The sequence below is a fragment of the Ornithorhynchus anatinus genome, chromosome 4, assembly GCF_004115215.2.
Source record: "Ornithorhynchus anatinus isolate Pmale09 chromosome 4, mOrnAna1.pri.v4, whole genome shotgun sequence".
Taxonomy (NCBI): Eukaryota; Metazoa; Chordata; class Mammalia; order Monotremata; family Ornithorhynchidae; genus Ornithorhynchus; species Ornithorhynchus anatinus.
This window is the reverse complement of record NC_041731.1, coordinates 106,696,368-106,713,102: the sequence shown is the minus strand read 5'-3', so window position 1 is coordinate 106,713,102 and position 16,735 is coordinate 106,696,368. Positions and strand designations below refer to the sequence as shown.

At 38.2% G+C, this 16,735-nt stretch overlaps 1 protein-coding gene across 32 annotated transcripts in view; it reads left to right on the top strand.

Moving 5' to 3' along the window:
* ADGRL2 (adhesion G protein-coupled receptor L2) overlaps positions 1-16,735 on the top strand; it is a 701,088-nt gene that overhangs the window by 440,287 nt on the left and 244,066 nt on the right. For all 32 annotated transcript variants that reach the window (XM_039911908.1, XM_039911906.1, XM_039911911.1 and 29 more), the window contains exon 5: positions 4,902-4,943. The gene's annotated coding sequence lies outside the window, so the exon portion shown is untranslated. The remainder of the gene's footprint in view (positions 1-4,901; positions 4,944-16,735) is intronic.

The following is a 16,735-nucleotide window of genomic DNA, read 5'->3' as shown; positions in this document are numbered from 1 at the left end:
TCAGCTGTGTGACTGTGGGCAAGTCACTTAACTTCTCTATGCCTCAGTTACCTCATCTGTAAAATGGGGATGAAGACTGTGAGCCCCACGTGGGACCACCTGATTACCCTGTATCTCCCCTGTATCTCCCCCAGCACTCAGAACAGTGCTCTGCACATAGTAAGCACATAACAAATACCAACATTACTATAATGCAACAGACAATGTAGAAGGAAAGATATACAATAAAATAAATTAAAATGGAGGCTAACGGTAAAGATAGAGAAAGGGATTGTTTAATTTCTCAGTCAGACATTTTTTATTCTGCCTCTAGTTAAAAAGTGTCAGCATCCTTTCCTACTTGTTTAATAGTTTTATTTTCAAAATTGAAATACATTAAACACTTCCTAAAATACATTTAGCCAACAGTAGAGACAGTCTTTAACAAGGTTGAAAGTTTTTACCAGACCAACATTTCTTCTCATTTTATCATAAGGAGCAATGTTACTGTGATGATGTACATAACAATAATGAGTCTTTGACATTCAGAAAAATTACATTTGGGTCAAATCATCATAATAATAATAATAATGATAGCAAATGTTAAGCACATAATGCTTTAAGCACTGTACCAACTTACTAACTGCCAGGGAAGATACAAGATAATTAGGTTGGACATAGTCCCTGTACCTCATGGAACTCACAGTACAAATTGGAAGGAGAACAAAGATTGAATCCCCATTTTATAAATGAGAAAATTGAGACTTGGTGAAGTTAAGTGACTTGCCCAAGTTCACATAACAAGAAAGTGGCTGGATAGAGCCCAGGCCATGGTTAAGTATCATATTTTCAGTGGCTTAGTGGATACAGCACGGGCCTGGGAATCAGAAGGACCTGGATTTTAATCCCAGTTCTTCCACATGTCTACTGTGTGTTACATGGGGCAAGTCACTTAACTTCTCTGGGCCTCAGTTACCTCATCGTAAAATAGGGATTAAGAGTGTGGGACAGGGACTGTATCCAACCTGATTTAAAACAGTGCTTGGCATGTAGTAAGTGCTTAATAAGTACCATAGTAATTATTATTGTTTTGATTACCTTAATATGGTCTGCAAAATGTCCCTTTACATTTAAACAAAGTTATAGTTTATTTACCTGTTAAATGCTTCCTTTAAGTTCTTCTAATTTTCTATTTCCAGACTTTTTTCTTGTTTAGAAGTTTAATTTTTCTCTTTTTTCCCTGTCAAGAAAATTTGAGAGTTTGTTGATATTTTATTTCAAAAATTGTGAAATAATAAGAAATTAAGCAAATAGGCCTATGGGAGAGATGTTTGGGCTGGAATGATAGGTATACAAAGTCAATGATTATTATTCTCTCTATATTTAGGTCATAGACAGAGACTCTTGTAGAAACCAGATTACTTGTTTGTAGCTTGCTGTCTTGAGTTCTTGAATGGGTGGAAACCTTGAGAAAAGGGAGTGGTGGAAGAAATAGCATTAAAATCAGTGAAGTAGAAAAACTAAAGTATACATTCTTATCATGTCTTGTACCCTTCGTCACATAGCTGCCAACCTTTATGGACATATTTGCATGTGTGGGTGTTGGGGAACTTGGCCATTAAATTGTAAGAGGTGTTATCAGATTCATCAGGGCTTGGTAGTAAATTTGAGTACATTGCTATGGTGCACATAGAAATGAGCGAGGAAATATCTGATTAAAGTGTACATTGCTGCTGAGGCAACTGAATGTTGCCATAGCAATTGAGATGAAATGTGCAAGAAATGAGATAATTAAATCTAACCCCTTTAGTAGTTTTGACAGTCAATACACTGCCAATAGGAAAAGTTATCTACAGTATTAAAGATAAAACACATTCCGCACGGACTCTTCCGAGTTGGTATTTTGTTGTTCCCTTTCTAAATACATCGCTTCAGGTGTCTAATTTGAATGTTCTCTTTTAATAATCAAATACAGTTTTGACCTTGGTCTGTATCTGCCTAGAACTTTGCTAGTTTACTGTATCATTGGGAACTGTTGCCCGCACAAAATATCTAGATTTTTTTTTCAAGATCTACTAAAAGTACAATAAAGCCAGAGTTGTCACATTTGAGCTTACAATTCAATAACATCTAGAACGTGCTGCCCTCTTCAGGAACTGTTGATTAAAAATACTTTGATTTTGTTTATTGATTCAGAAACTGGAATGAGAAAATGTGCACTAGACTATCTAACATTCCGATTTCACGTTGCAATACTTGGGTATGGTTATGTAACAACAATTTCTGTTTATAAAGGAAACTGTGATCACTTAATTTTTTTCCATTAAAATATGTAATTAAGGCTTATAATTCATATGTAAAATAATTGCAGCTTCTACTTTGTTAATTAACAAATTCTCAATTCTCCAAAGTTTCACATAACCAGAATTCCAGAATCACTATGGAATCTGGGTTCATATATTTATTGCCTACTCAAATTCTTAGTAATCTCAACTACAGTGTTCATTTAAAGGCCGTTTAGAAAAAAAAAAGTCTTTATATTTCAAAAAACTTGGATTTTTCTTTTTCATCGCAGATCCCTTTATACGGGTCTTAGGTCTGGAAGTCAGAGGATCTAAGTTCAAATCCCAACTCTGCCATATGTCTGATGGGTGACTTTGGGCAAGTCACTTTGCTTCTGTGGGCCTTAATTTCCTAATCCACAAAATGGAGATTCTATACCCGTTTTCTTTTTTCCTTTAACTGTGAACTCCATGGGTAACAAGGACTGTGTTTGTCCTGAGTATTTTGTATCTACCCCTGTGCTCAGCACATAGTAAGTGTAAAATAAGCACCACCCCACAGTGATGCACCCATTCTCAATGCCAGTTGGAGTCTTTTGAGAATACATATGTGGTTGCCCAAGGTTGAAGATTGAGCTGTTCAATGCATTTTAATGAAACATTATCTTCTTACTAATGCCAGTTCCTTTCATGGAACAATACTGTTTTATTTCTTGTATTTCTCTTGGATGTCCCACCACACTTCATACTAAAGATGTCCAAAAGAGAACTCCATATTCCCACATCCGAACCTGTCTTCGTAACTGCACTATCGCTTTGGACGACACCATATCTTCCTTGTCTCAGAAGCCGTTACCTTGTCATTATCCTCCAATTATCTCTTTCATTCACCCCACATATTCAATCTGTCACAAAATCCTTTTTACCTTCAGAACATCCTTGAAATCACTGATTTCCTCTCCATCCAAACTGCTACCACACTAATCCAAGCATTTATCAAATCCCACCTTTCACTCCTTCATTCATTCAATCGTATTTATTGAGCACTTACTGTGCGCAGAGCACTGGACTAAGCACTTGGAAGTGTACATTTCAGCTACAAATAGAGACATTCCCCGTCCACAACAGGCTCACAGTCTAGGAGGGGGGAGACAGGCATCCAAACAAGTAAACAGGCCTCAATAGGATCAATATAAATACATAGAATTATAGCTGTATACATACCATTAATAAAAATAAATAATTATAAATATGTACATATATACACATGCTATGAAGGGGGAAGGAGGGTATTCATTCAATCACATTTATTGAGCACTTACCATGTGCAGAGCAAAGGGAGTAAGTCGGGGCGATGGGGAGGCGAGCAGAGGGAAAGGGGGCCTTAGTCTGGGAAGGCCTTTTGGAGGAGGTGAGCCTTCAGTAGGGCTCTGAACCAGGGAAGTGTGATTGTTTGGCGGATTTGAGGAGGGAGGGCATTCCAGGCCAGAGGGAGTAAGTGGGCCAAGGGTCGGGCAGGTGAGAATGAGAGACGGTGAGAAGGTAGGCACCAGAGGAGCAGAGTGTGCGGGCTGGGATTTAGAAGGAGAGAAGCCAGGTGAGGTAAGAAGGGAAAAGGTGTTGGAGAGCTTTGAAGCCATTAGTGAGGAGTTTTTGCTTGCCTCCTGCATCAGGATATTCGCTGATCTTCCTGCTTCCTGCCTCTTCTCACTCCACTCCATAGTTCACTGTGGTGCCCAAATAATTTTCTTTTTTTAAAGCTGTTCAGTCCACTCCTCAGGAACCTCCAATGGCTACCCATCCACCTCCACATAGAACAGAAAAATCTTATCTTTTGTTTTAGAGCAGTTAATCAGATCTCCTCCTCCTAACTCACCTCACTGATTTTCTTCTACAACCCATTCACACACCTTGTTCCTAGAGAAGAGGAGTGGCCTAGTGGATAGAGAATGGAACTAGCAGTCAGGAGGACCTGGTTTCTAATCCCAGCTCTGCCATTTGTCTGCTGTGTGACCTAGGAGAAGTTACTTCACTTCTCTGTGCCTCAGTTCCAGCACCTGTAAAATGGGAAGACTGTGACCTCTATGTGGGACAGGAACTGTGTCCAATACAATTACCTTCTAATTACCCGAGTTTAGTACAGTGCCTGGCACATAGTAAGTGCTTAACAAATGCCACAATGATTATTAGTATTATTACTATAACATCAATCTTTTCATCAATCTATTCACTGTACCTCCATCCTTTTCATTCACAGCTAACCCCTCTCCTGTCACATATTTTATAATAATCCAAGTCCTTTCGACACAATATCACAAAGGGAAATATTCCCTTAACTCACTACTGTCATTTATTCTATGGAAAAAATTTCTGCTCCCACTGACCTTGTAAGAACAGTTACTTAACAGTTGAATGTATTAATGAAAGGCATAATTATTAGTCTTACAATAAAAGAAATACTAAAATGACTACCATATGTTTTGATATAATATGTGCTCAGAACTGCATTAAAACACTGATTTGTGTTTTCTGCAATAGATTTCTTTCATTTTTTGTGTTGCTGCTGATGCAGTGTATTTGGCAGTTAGGATCCCTGTGGATGAAGGCATAATAACTAATAACATTTTCTTTGCTTTCCAGGGTATTTATGGCACAATGATAAATTTCATCTTTCCCAGAATGGTAAGTAAAGAGCTATTTCTATATTTGATAGTACTGAACACAAAGGAGAAAAAAGCAAATTGATATAACCAACACAATATTTTTAGTAAATGAATTGAGCAATCCGATAATTATAAGGCGGATTATACAGGCATAAACATATGAATACTGTATTCAAATCCTGTAAGCCATCCAAAATTCTTTCAAAATGGTATGGTTGCTTCAAAAGAAACATAAGGATTTTCTTTCCCGTTTTGGTTGCAGTGAACCCGGGGTGTACAACACTGAGCTTTCTGGCATAATTCATTGTAATATATACACACACATACTCATAAATATGGTTTACATTCTATCAGTGGAAAGAGAAAGTATATATCTGGTACATATTGAGAAAAAGTGAATAAAAGTAAGAGTCTTGTTTTTACTGTTATATTGTGTAAAAATTGATCCTTATTTATGTTTGCCCAGGGCTTTGCTGTAGCTGTGAATTTAAAATGGTTTCTTTTCCAAAAGCAGACATCATATCTTCTAAGAAAGCTAGATGCTATACTATGAAAATTTGGCTTTTTGATTCTCATTCTGTTTTTAAATCTGAAAAGGCATTATTCATTTCTAGACTTGATTATAACACACAATCAAATAAAAACTTTTATAAAAGGGTCTTTGCAAAACATTATTTCTCAACAAACAATTTCTGTATCCTATGGGTACGGAGAGTTCTCTTTTGAGACTGGTTTGGGTATCCTTTTTTAAAAAAAAGAGTTTATTCTTCATTTCACAAAATGTATTTTGAAATCACATAAACCCATTAAGAAATAGAACTATAGTTCTATATAACTAATACCAAAAAAAAAGATTGGGAATATATTCCATTGGTTCATAGATTCAAACATAAAAATGGGCTTACTTCTTAGTACTACAGTTGAAACATTTTCCATCTAATCCCAGAAGGAACTCAAAACCTGCTTCTGAAAGGAGATTATTCAAAAGCATAATGCATAGAAGCATACAGCATAAAAGAATGAAGGATTTAAAATAAGAATATAGACTGAGGGGGTTTGTTTACCTTTGATACAAAGCATAGGTGTGCCAGAATTCAGGAAAACTTGTAAAAAAAAGTGTCACAACAGATTGAAAAAATAAAATAAAATGTCTTTAGTTAACAGTGAGGTAAATTTTCTTCAGAAGATTTTTTTTTTCTTTTGCAAACACAGAATAGAAGAAGAAGAAAAAAGAGCTTTATGATAAGGGGGAAACCTGTAGGTGAAGCTGTTGTGAACAAACTTGTTCTTTTAACCATGATCAAACCACTGGATAATAGCACTGGGACATTTTGCTTTGATGAAGTCTAAAATATATTGTTCCCTGCCTGCTAACAGTGAGCCTCTCAGTAGTATCAATGTCAAGGATCCATTTAGGGGCCAAGATTAAATGAAAAATAAAGGATAACTAGTTAAATATAAAAGAAGAGAGGCACAAGAATGACATTTCATCTCCCTCAGACAAAATAAAAAAAGAATGATCAAGACTGGAGTAGTAATTTCAATCAAAAAACAGTAACAGTATGACAGGTTAAATTTCTCTTCCAATCAAGAATATGTCTCTGTCTCTGTTGCATATTGAGAAGACCAATTGTACATTACAACAGTGGGTCTGTTATCACTACATTAACCTATCAGTGGTAAATGTACAATTTCCTGCTTTAAAAGAGCTATTTATTCATTCAATGCTATTTATCGAGTGCTTGCTATGTGCAGAGGACTGTACTAAGCACTTGGGAGCGTACAATACAACAGAGTTGGCAGGCACATTCCCTGTCCACAACAAACCTGCACTGTAAAATACCAAATCTCCTTGAAAACAATCAGAATACATGATTTTTAACAGAAAAAATTGTTGAGGTATTGGTTTCTAGGAAACAATATGGTTCTTTGCAATTAGTTATTTCTGTCCAATTTAGCCAGATTTTCTGAAAACTGAGGCAACAGACACAGTAAATGTTTCCCCTATTATACATTGAGGGTTGTTTCTCCTGACTGGCCCAGTGGTTTGTTTAATCAATAGCCTTATCTACTGTTTCATTGGCTAAATATTTGTGAAAATTGGAATTTTCCATCCAACTAGTTGAAACATGAGATGCCTGTTAGGCCTCTCTGTGGGGTGAGTTCAGGCATTTCATAGCACTGAGGCAGGGGAAAATTCCCCGGTCCCTCTTATTCCATATGACATCATTTTGTCATGCTACATGCACACAACAGTGTTCCATATGCTGATACGTAGAAGTACTCTATAAATCCCAAAGCTAGAACATCACTCCAGGTCTCAGACATTTATCTTGAGGACCTCCTCCAAGTCCCCATTCCCACAGGCACCATAACCAACTGTGGGGCCCTTTAAAATATTTAACTGCCTCTGCCCCACCACGATCTACCTTAATGGTGGTCCCTAAATCAATTTCCTCCTTTGGGCGTCCTCTAAAACTGGCCCTTGTGTCTCTGACAACTACTAGTCTTTTTAAGAAATGATTATTCAGATCAGGCTGAATAATTTTGCTTCATACTGCGCTCATCCACATGTGTCCCCCATCTGTCTCCACTCTCCTCACCCCTCTCTGGAAGTGTTGACCTTCTCCTTAACCTGAAAAGCTGGGGAAGCTGGTGGAAGAGCTTTGATAGAGAAAGGGGGGAAGGAGAAAAGAAACTTCAAGAAAAGTCCTCTTACCAATGAAATGCAAAAAAAAAAAAAAAAATGGCCATAAATGGGTGTGTTCTGTTAGGTAAGTTAGCATGTTGGTGTCATGGGTTATTGTGGAGAATAGGTCAAACAAGTCTCCAGGCTTTATTTTCTGAAGAGCACATCTGCTTAGTCATGGAACATTTTCCTCATGGAAGATTTGAAAATAAAAAATAAAAATCAGTTTTCCCAAGACTACTGACCATTTTCTTTAAAAGAAAGATGAAACTTTTTGATAAAATAAACTAGCTTGTTGATCTCTAGTCAAGCCTGGAGTCAATTTGATGATCATATTACTAGTGAAATAAAATGTCTACTGATTCAATATATTACTTCTAAGTTTGCAAGTCCAGCAGAATCCTCATGTGACCTAAATAAAAGCATAAATGCATACTTAATCTATCAATAGTATTTATTGAGCACTTAATATGTTCAGAACAATGTACTAAGCACTTGGGATAGTGATAGTTATACAAAAGATCTTGCAGATACATTCCTTGTCCATAAAGCTGCATAAAAACGAAACTTTTAAATACTCTAATTCAACAATCAATACTTTCGGGAATTTTCTCAGTTGGATGGTAACTGTCCTACTTCCAAAAGAAATACAGCTCTGACTGTAATTAAATTGCACTTTTTAATTAATTATTTATTCATTCATATATTTATATTAATGTCTGTCTTCCCCTCTAGACTATAAGCTCGTTGTGGGCAGGGAATGTGTCTGTTTATTGTAATATTCATTCAATAGTATTTATTCAATAGTATTTATTGAGCGCTTACTATGTGCAGAGCACTGTACTAAGCGCTTGGGATGAACAAGTCGGCAACAGATAGAGACAGTCCCTGCCGTTTAACGGGCTTACAGTCTAATCGGGGGAGACGGACAGACAAGAACAATGGCACTAAACAGCGTCAAGGGGAAGAACATCTCGTAAAAACAATGGCAACTAAATAGAATCAAGGCGATGTACAATTCATTAACAACATTTATTGATGGCTTACTGTGGGCAGGGCACTGTAGTAAGTGCATGGGGAGGCACAACTCCCCCAGCCAGAATCAGCATATCAATCACTGGCATTTCTTGAACACGAGGCTGCCAGGCACTGAGCTAAATGCTTGGGAGAGTACAAGTACCAAGTCCCTTGCTTGAGGATCCTTTTTTTGGGGGGAGCAGGTCGGGGAAAGGAAATCCTGAATGATAATAGTGACCTGCTTTTGGTTTTTTATTATATTTAAATGCTTCAGCATTGTAATAATAATAATAATGGTAATTATTAAACACTTACTATGTGCCAAGCACCCCTTAAAGCGCTGCGGTAAATACAAGGTTATCAGGTTGTCCCACGCAGGGCTCACAATCTTAATCCCTCCCCATTTTACAGATGAGGTAACTAAGGCACAGAGAAGTTAAATGACTTGCCCAAACACACCCAGCTGACAAGTGGCGGAGATGGAATTAGAACCCACGACCTGTGACTCTCAAGCCCGCGCTCTTACCACTAGGCCATGCTACTTCTCATAATGCTCCCAATTTACCTGCCTCGGTAAATTATCTTCTGTCGACACGTAATAATATAGTGGTGCTGCTTCGAGTCACTTTGCAAGTACTGTATCGGGGGAACCAAAGTGAATGAGGTTACAAAAAAGTACGATTCTGACAGGAATTCACATGCAAATTAAAGATTTATCTCAAGATGCATAGCCCCTGTAAAAACTGTGGGGACCCAGAACATTCCTGCAATCCACACAAATCCATACCTTCCCAAGCTCTTAGTATAAATGCTTTACCCACAGTAAGTGCTCAAATTTCATTCATTCATTCATTCATTCCCAATCGTATTTATTGAGCACTTACTGTGTGCAAAGCACTGTGCTAAGGGCTTGTGAAAGTACAATCAATCAATATGATTGAATGCATGAATGAATGGATTCCTAACAAAATATTCCCTCTTCATTTCTTCTAGCTGTGCTTAATGAATAAAGATTAAACTTGCAGTTCTATGAATACTCATAGCTTCAGCCCTTAAATAAAAGAAATAATATTTTCTCTGAAAATGATAATAAGTGATTTGTTTTCTTAAAAAAACTGTGACAAAATTAGGAATTGGCTTTTACAAAATTGGCAACATTTTTGTCTTTTTAAAAATTCTGTACGTGTTTCAATTGCAAAACATCTAATTTTAGGTTAGGTGATACTATACTACATCAGAACTATTAAGAAATCCACAGTGTGAATTACCGTTATTTTTCTAAAAGAAAATAAATAGTCTTATCATTTTCCTCCAATTAAAACTCCATTGCAATTATTCGTGTAGATTACAGATCTCTTTGGGGACTTCTGGTTTCGTACAACTTTTTGGTTCATTTCACCAGCATAATATTCATCTTAATTAGAAAAAACAATTGATGGGTTTTCTGCTTCTTACAAAAGGGAGTTCACTCACCACATTGATTACTGACCCTTGATCGGTCCGATAAATGAAAAGTTCCTGTCATTTGGGGCCATTAGTTGAATATGTCATTTGTCTACAGTTTCGGTAAGACACACCTTTCTTAAGAACGGAATGATTTTTTTGATGGGTGGTTGACCCATTTTGTCTAGAATCCTAACATTACTAGGCAATCTGCCAACTTGGCTTCTGGAATAATACGATCCTTTTCAGGATCAACTATGCAGATCACAATTATTACACAGAGGCATCACTGATTTATTCTGAAATGTGTATTAAATACTTTACCAGGATAAGGCACCTGTTGTTGTTGTTTTTTTCATTTGAAAATGCAGAGTAGTCTGTAATGATCAACAATGGTTGAAAGGAAATCACCTTTTAACATTTAATTTAGACTTCTAAGGTAAAATGTAAACACATCCTTTTTTCTATGTTAGGGAAATAATGGCATGATGCATTTTAACATTTAATTGAAGTTGAGCTGTCCCCACAGTTAAACTACAGCAAGTTTATTGGGCAAGTTATAATGTAAGAGATGTACTATTGAAAAAGATCTTAAGAATAAGAAAAGGCATCATTAGACACAGGCTAAAGTAAATCAGTGGAATTGTGAAAGAATGTAAAGTGGAAAAAGCTTATTTGTGGAATTTTCTTAATTTTTTTTAGGGTTCAAATTGTTGATATGTAGATACAGTTTGGAAATTTGTTACCTTGATTTACAAGTACACATAAAAACTAAACTCTGCTGACTAATATAATGCTGCATCTTAAATTTCATTAGCTCTAGTACCTTACTTCTGATGACATCAAGGTGTCATCATATAAATCATCATCATATAAATCACCATATATATTCTCACGGTATCCCTGAAAGAAGATAGAGGCGAATGTTATCTAAAATTATAGAAGAAGAAAATATTTCGGAGAAGTAATTTGTTAAAGGTCACGCAGTTTATGAATGAGCCGAACCCGAGATAAATAGAAGTTGGGTATCCTGGCTCCAGGTCCATTTTATCCATATTTTTTTTATCCATTACATTTTTTTATCCATTACATTACATTGTCTTTTACATTTAATAATGAACACAAACTTGGAAAAAATCAGTTTTCCTCAGAATGAAATTTAGGCATACAGAAGGAGATGCAATCACTAATGCAGGACACCTATTCCGTGACACAAACTATGTGGGCAAGAAATATAGTAGTGATCTACAGCACCAAGATTTTCCTCTTTTGATTCTGGAAAGACTCTGGGGGATTTCATTCTAGTAGTACTTTTTGTAGCAATTCATCATGAAAGGTCTCAAAAACATTTCTCAGCATTGCTGACAGGATTGTTTTTTCCTGTAAATTAAATCCTCCCATATGCCTCCTGATTGCTTGTTGAGGTTTTTTGATTGGCATCTTCTGAGGAAAGATGCTGGTGACTTTGTGCTGCCCTCTTTCCCTGAAGCTGACCCAAAGCCTCTTAGGATAACAGTAGAGAGAGGGATGAAATTGGGAACTGGAATAGACTAAGATGCTATTTGTCAGTCTGACAGGTGTTTAACACCATTGCTCCTGGGATGGACTCTATGGTATGAGGATTTAGAATTCATGACTCCAGAAACATTACTCTTACTGCATGGGTTGATCTCTCCTAATGTTAAATCGATTCTAACACTGGATTTGCATTGTACAAATTTAGGCCAAATAAGGCATTTCCAAAAATACGTCTAGTCCTGTGGCTCCAGGGATAATGAGTAAATCTGGCCAGCTGCTTTCTCCTTGAGGAGTCCCCAGGTTTAGATGAGATTTTTGTTATCATTGACTCACTGTTATTTTGACATTTAAATTCTACATTGGGTTGGATTCTCACAAAATAATTTTTGATTAAAACCAATCAGCACTAGTCATGGAATCTGGACTCTAGTATGCAGATCCTCCTCTGTATTAGGCAGTTTGGAAAAGATAAATTAAGTAAAAGGCATGGTTCTGCCCTATAGGAGCTAACAATCTAATAGCCTGGACAGAAAACCAAGCCTTCAGCTGCTATTATTAATGAGAGAGTAACTATTTCGCTACTGGCTCCTGTCAGATCTGGGTAACAAGAAAAACCACCAGCTCCGCCAACAAAAGGATGTTACAACTCCCTTATTCTGGGCCTCCCTAGTGCCAAGAAGTCACTCTCAGCTTTCAGGACATGAGATTCCCAACAACCAGTAAAGAAAGGAGGCATTTTCTTCCCATAAGGCTCAACCTGATTATTTCATGGCCATACTTAGGAACCACTACACAGCAAAAGGAAACCAATGGTCCCCGATTGTGGTTATGAAGCAATCATTTTCATTTTTTCATGCATTAGTATTAACTAGATTATTTTAATAAAATAATTTATCATTATTAACCTGGGTGTGGCCACAAAAAGTGAAGTAACAATAACTAAGCATTTCTTAAGCACTTGCTAAGTCGGTATGATATTAAGAGATCAGGTGGAGTTTTTGTCTCATCATAGTAACCCAGTATTCTTTTAGAAACACTTTTAAGAGCTTCTTTCTGCCTTTAGGACATCTCTACCTGAGTCACCTGTTGGAATTGTAAACTTATTATGGTTCAAACTAAAGTCATCTTTCCTCCTAAACCCTCTCTTTCTGATTTTTCTTCACTGTCAAAACAACTACCATCCTCCTTGCAGCACAAGCTTGCACACTGGGTGTCCTCTTTGACAACTCTTTGCTTTTAACTTGTCATATCCCATCTGTCCCAAATCTTGCCAATTCTCCCACTAAATAGCTCATGGCCTACCCCTTTCTCTCAACTTTTTACTTCACCACCATTGCCTAACCTACCAGCTGCACAATAGTAACAGCTTACTTACTCATCTCTCTGTCTCAAGTCTCTTTAGTCTCTCTCATAAATAGCCCCATTTACCAACTTCTTAAAACTCTGATCATCCTCAAAGATCTTCAGTGATTCCCCATTGATTACTGTATAAACAAAAGTTCTTAACCATTGTCTTTATGACTCACCTTCTGGCTCCCTCTTACCTACCTTTTCCCTACCCCTGCTCTATCAAAACATATGTCTTTCACATTTCCCAAACTTTTAACTATTTCTGCCAACAACACTACCCATCCAAAATATGCCCCCACAAGCCTGCTCAGTTCTGACAAACCACATACCATTTCCTTTGCTGTTGCAAGCCCTGAGAGTCAAAGACCTGGTTTCTGATCCTAGTTCCACCATTTGTCTGCAGGTGACCTTGGGTAAGTCATTTACCTTCTTTGTGCCTCACCTTTAAAATGGAGTATTAAGGACTGTTCTCTCTCCTCCTTAGACTGTGAGCTCCATGTGAGACAGGGACTTTGTATATCCTGACGATCTTATATATTCCCCACTGCTTAGTAGGTAGTATTTGGCAAATAGTAAGAACTTATATACCACAGTTATTAGGGAGAAATACCAGAGTCTTTCCCAGCCACTTTAAACTGCCTGCCACACTGCAACCCTAATATTCCATCACCTCAGATGTAAGTGGGCTTTTGCTTGTTTGTTTGGGGTTTTTTTGTTATTGTTTTTTACTGGTATTGGTTAAGCACTTACTATATAGATCAGGCACTGTACTAAGTGTTGGGATAAATACAAGTTAATCAGGTTTGACACGGTCTACGTCCCACATGAGGTCCACAGTCTTAACCCTCATTTTACAGTTGAGATAACTAAGGACAGAGAACTTAAATGATTTGTCCAAGGAGACAAGTGGTAGAGCCAGAATTAGAACCCAGGTCCTCTGACTCCCAGGCCTGTCCTTTTTCCACTAGGCCACACTGCTTTTGCTGTTGGGGGAGGGTGACCATTGGTAGAGTTTTGGGGAGTGGAGAAAGTCAGGCAGTCATTGAAGAAACCAGGCACACATTCCAGGACCATGGGTGGAGTGAGGTGGGACTGCAATTCCTGACAACTGTAGAGACAGAAGACTACAGAGACTGGGGATCTCATTCCTAGATTTTTCCTTACACGGAAGCCAAATTCAGGTTTACTTCTTACTAGCTTACTTCCAGCACTGATTCCCTTCTTCAAAGACTTTCTATAGCCACCTACTCCAGGAGGAACTGTCTGATTAGTTTCTTCCCTTATATGACCAAGACATGTTATCATTTATATTCATTCATTCATTTATATCTACTATGCAATCATGGGTTCTAATCCTAACTCCATCATTTGTCTGCTGTGTGACCTTCGGCAAGTCATTAACTTCTCTGTGCCTCAGTTCCCTCTTTTATAAAATGGGGATTAAGACTATGAGCCCTATCTGAGACAAGGACTGTGTCCAACCTGATTACCTTATATCTACCTCAGCACTTAGAACAGTGCCTGGAACATAGTAAGTGCTTAACAAATACCACAATTATTATTAATATTATTATCATGATTATTATCAAATATACTCCCTTGGTGAACTCATTCGTTCCCATGGCTTCAACTGTCATCTCTACGCAGATGACACCCAAATCTACATTATCATCTCTACGCAGATGACACCCAAATCTACATTTCCTCCCCTGTTCTCTCTCCCTACCTCCAGGCTCTTCTCTCCTCCTACGTTCAGTACAACTCCACCTGGATGTCCTCCCACCACCTAAAACTCAGCATGTCCAAGACTGAGTTCCTTATCTTCCCTCCCAAACCCTGTTCTCTCCCTGACTTCCCTGTCACTGTGGATGGCACTACCATCCTTCCCATATCACAAGCCCTCAACCTCGGTGTCATCCTTGATTGACTCTGCTCTCTCATTCACCCCACACATCCAATCCCTCACCAAAATCTGCCAGTCTCACCTGCACAAAATCGCCAAGATCCGCCCTTTCCTTCCATCCAAACTGCTACCTTGCTGGTACAGTCTCTCATAATATCCCAACTGGACTACTGCATCAGCATCCTTTCTCATCTCCCATCCTCTTGTCTCTCCCCACTACAGTCTATAGTTCCCTCTACTGCCCATATTATCTTTCTGCAGAAATGTTCTGGGCATGTCACTCCTCTCCTCAAAAACCTCCAGTGCTTGCCCATCAACTTTCAAATGAAGCAAAAACTCCTATTGGCTTCAAAGCTCTCCATCACCTTGCCCACTCCTATCTCACCTCCCTTCTCTCCTCCTACAGCCCATCCTGCACATTCTACTTCTCTGCCACTAACCTCCTCACTATCCCCCGTTTATGCCTGTCCCGTCGACCCCTGGCCCACGTCCTACCACCATCCTGGAATGCCCTCCCATCTCACATCCGCCAAAATAACTCTCTTCCCCTCTTCAAAGCCCTAGTGAGCTCACCTCCTCCAGGAAGCCTTCCCAGACTGAGCCCTCCCCATTACCCCTACTCCCTCCCTCTGCTCTACCCCCTTCCCTCCCCACTGCACTTCTATATATATTTGTATTTATTTATTGCTCTATTTTATTAATGATGCACGTGTATCCATGGTTCTATTTATCTATTTTAATGCTATTGATGCTTGTCTACTCGTTTTGTTTTGTTGTCTGTCTCCCCCTTCTAGATTGTGAACTGGTTGCTGTATAGGGATTATCTCTAGCTGTTGCCAAATTGTACTTTCCAAGTGTTTAGTACAGTGCTCTGCACACAGTAAGCACTCAATAAATGGTCGAATGAATGAATGAAATGTGGAATAGTTATCCGACTGCCACCTTAACATGGAGTTGGAATTCTTTTTGAACTTCCATGCCCCTGGTACTATGCTTTGCACAGTAGGTGTTCTATATTGTTGATACTTTCCGTGTTCATCTTGATATGGGCTCTTTTTAGTTACTTTTCAACTATCTTCCATTGTCTTTAAATTTCTCCCTTGACATTAAGCTCTCTTCTCAGAGCTTAACTCTGCTAATTAAAAAAGCTTCTACAAAAGTTTTCCCCTTCAAAAGACAGAGCCTTTGCTAATGTCCAACAAAACAATTAATGGGTCTCCTGTTGGGTTAGCAAGACATTTCCCTGGCTATTTCATGTACCATGTACTGCTAGCTCCAAGTACCAAATTTCAAGCATTGATCAAAGGGATTAAAAAAACAGAGTATATGAATTTGGTCTGAATTTGAGCTTAATAATACTCTTCAAGTAAATGTATATGAAGGGTTTTTACAATGGGAAATGCTAAACAACTGTTTTTATCTCCTCTGAAGATGTAATAAGAGGAAATTGGCTTAAATGGCAGTGAGAGATTTAAATTGGCTGTAAATACTGGAATCAAGGAAGGTTGCAGATCCTCAGCATTGTTAAGAACAATAGACTAGTTTCAGCATGTTTTTTCTATGTTGGTACCAATCCAGAGGTGAGCTGGAGAAGTGGACATGGTGTTTGCCGGGTTGCTAGTGGACGTTCACGCCACAGTATAGTTGCCGGTGGGTGTTCACACCACAGTACAGTCCTTGCTGACTCCTGTGTTTGTAACTCATATGTTAACATTTCCATTCCATGGTTACTTGCCACACATCAGAAACACACAACACTCTTTCCGCTAGAGCAGAGGCCAAGGAAGACAGAGGAGAGGTAGGAAGAGGGAAATGTCAGGAGCAGGGAGTCATAAAGAACACAGATCTAGAAGCAGCAGCAGAAATAGTATGTGCTTTGACCAGTGACACT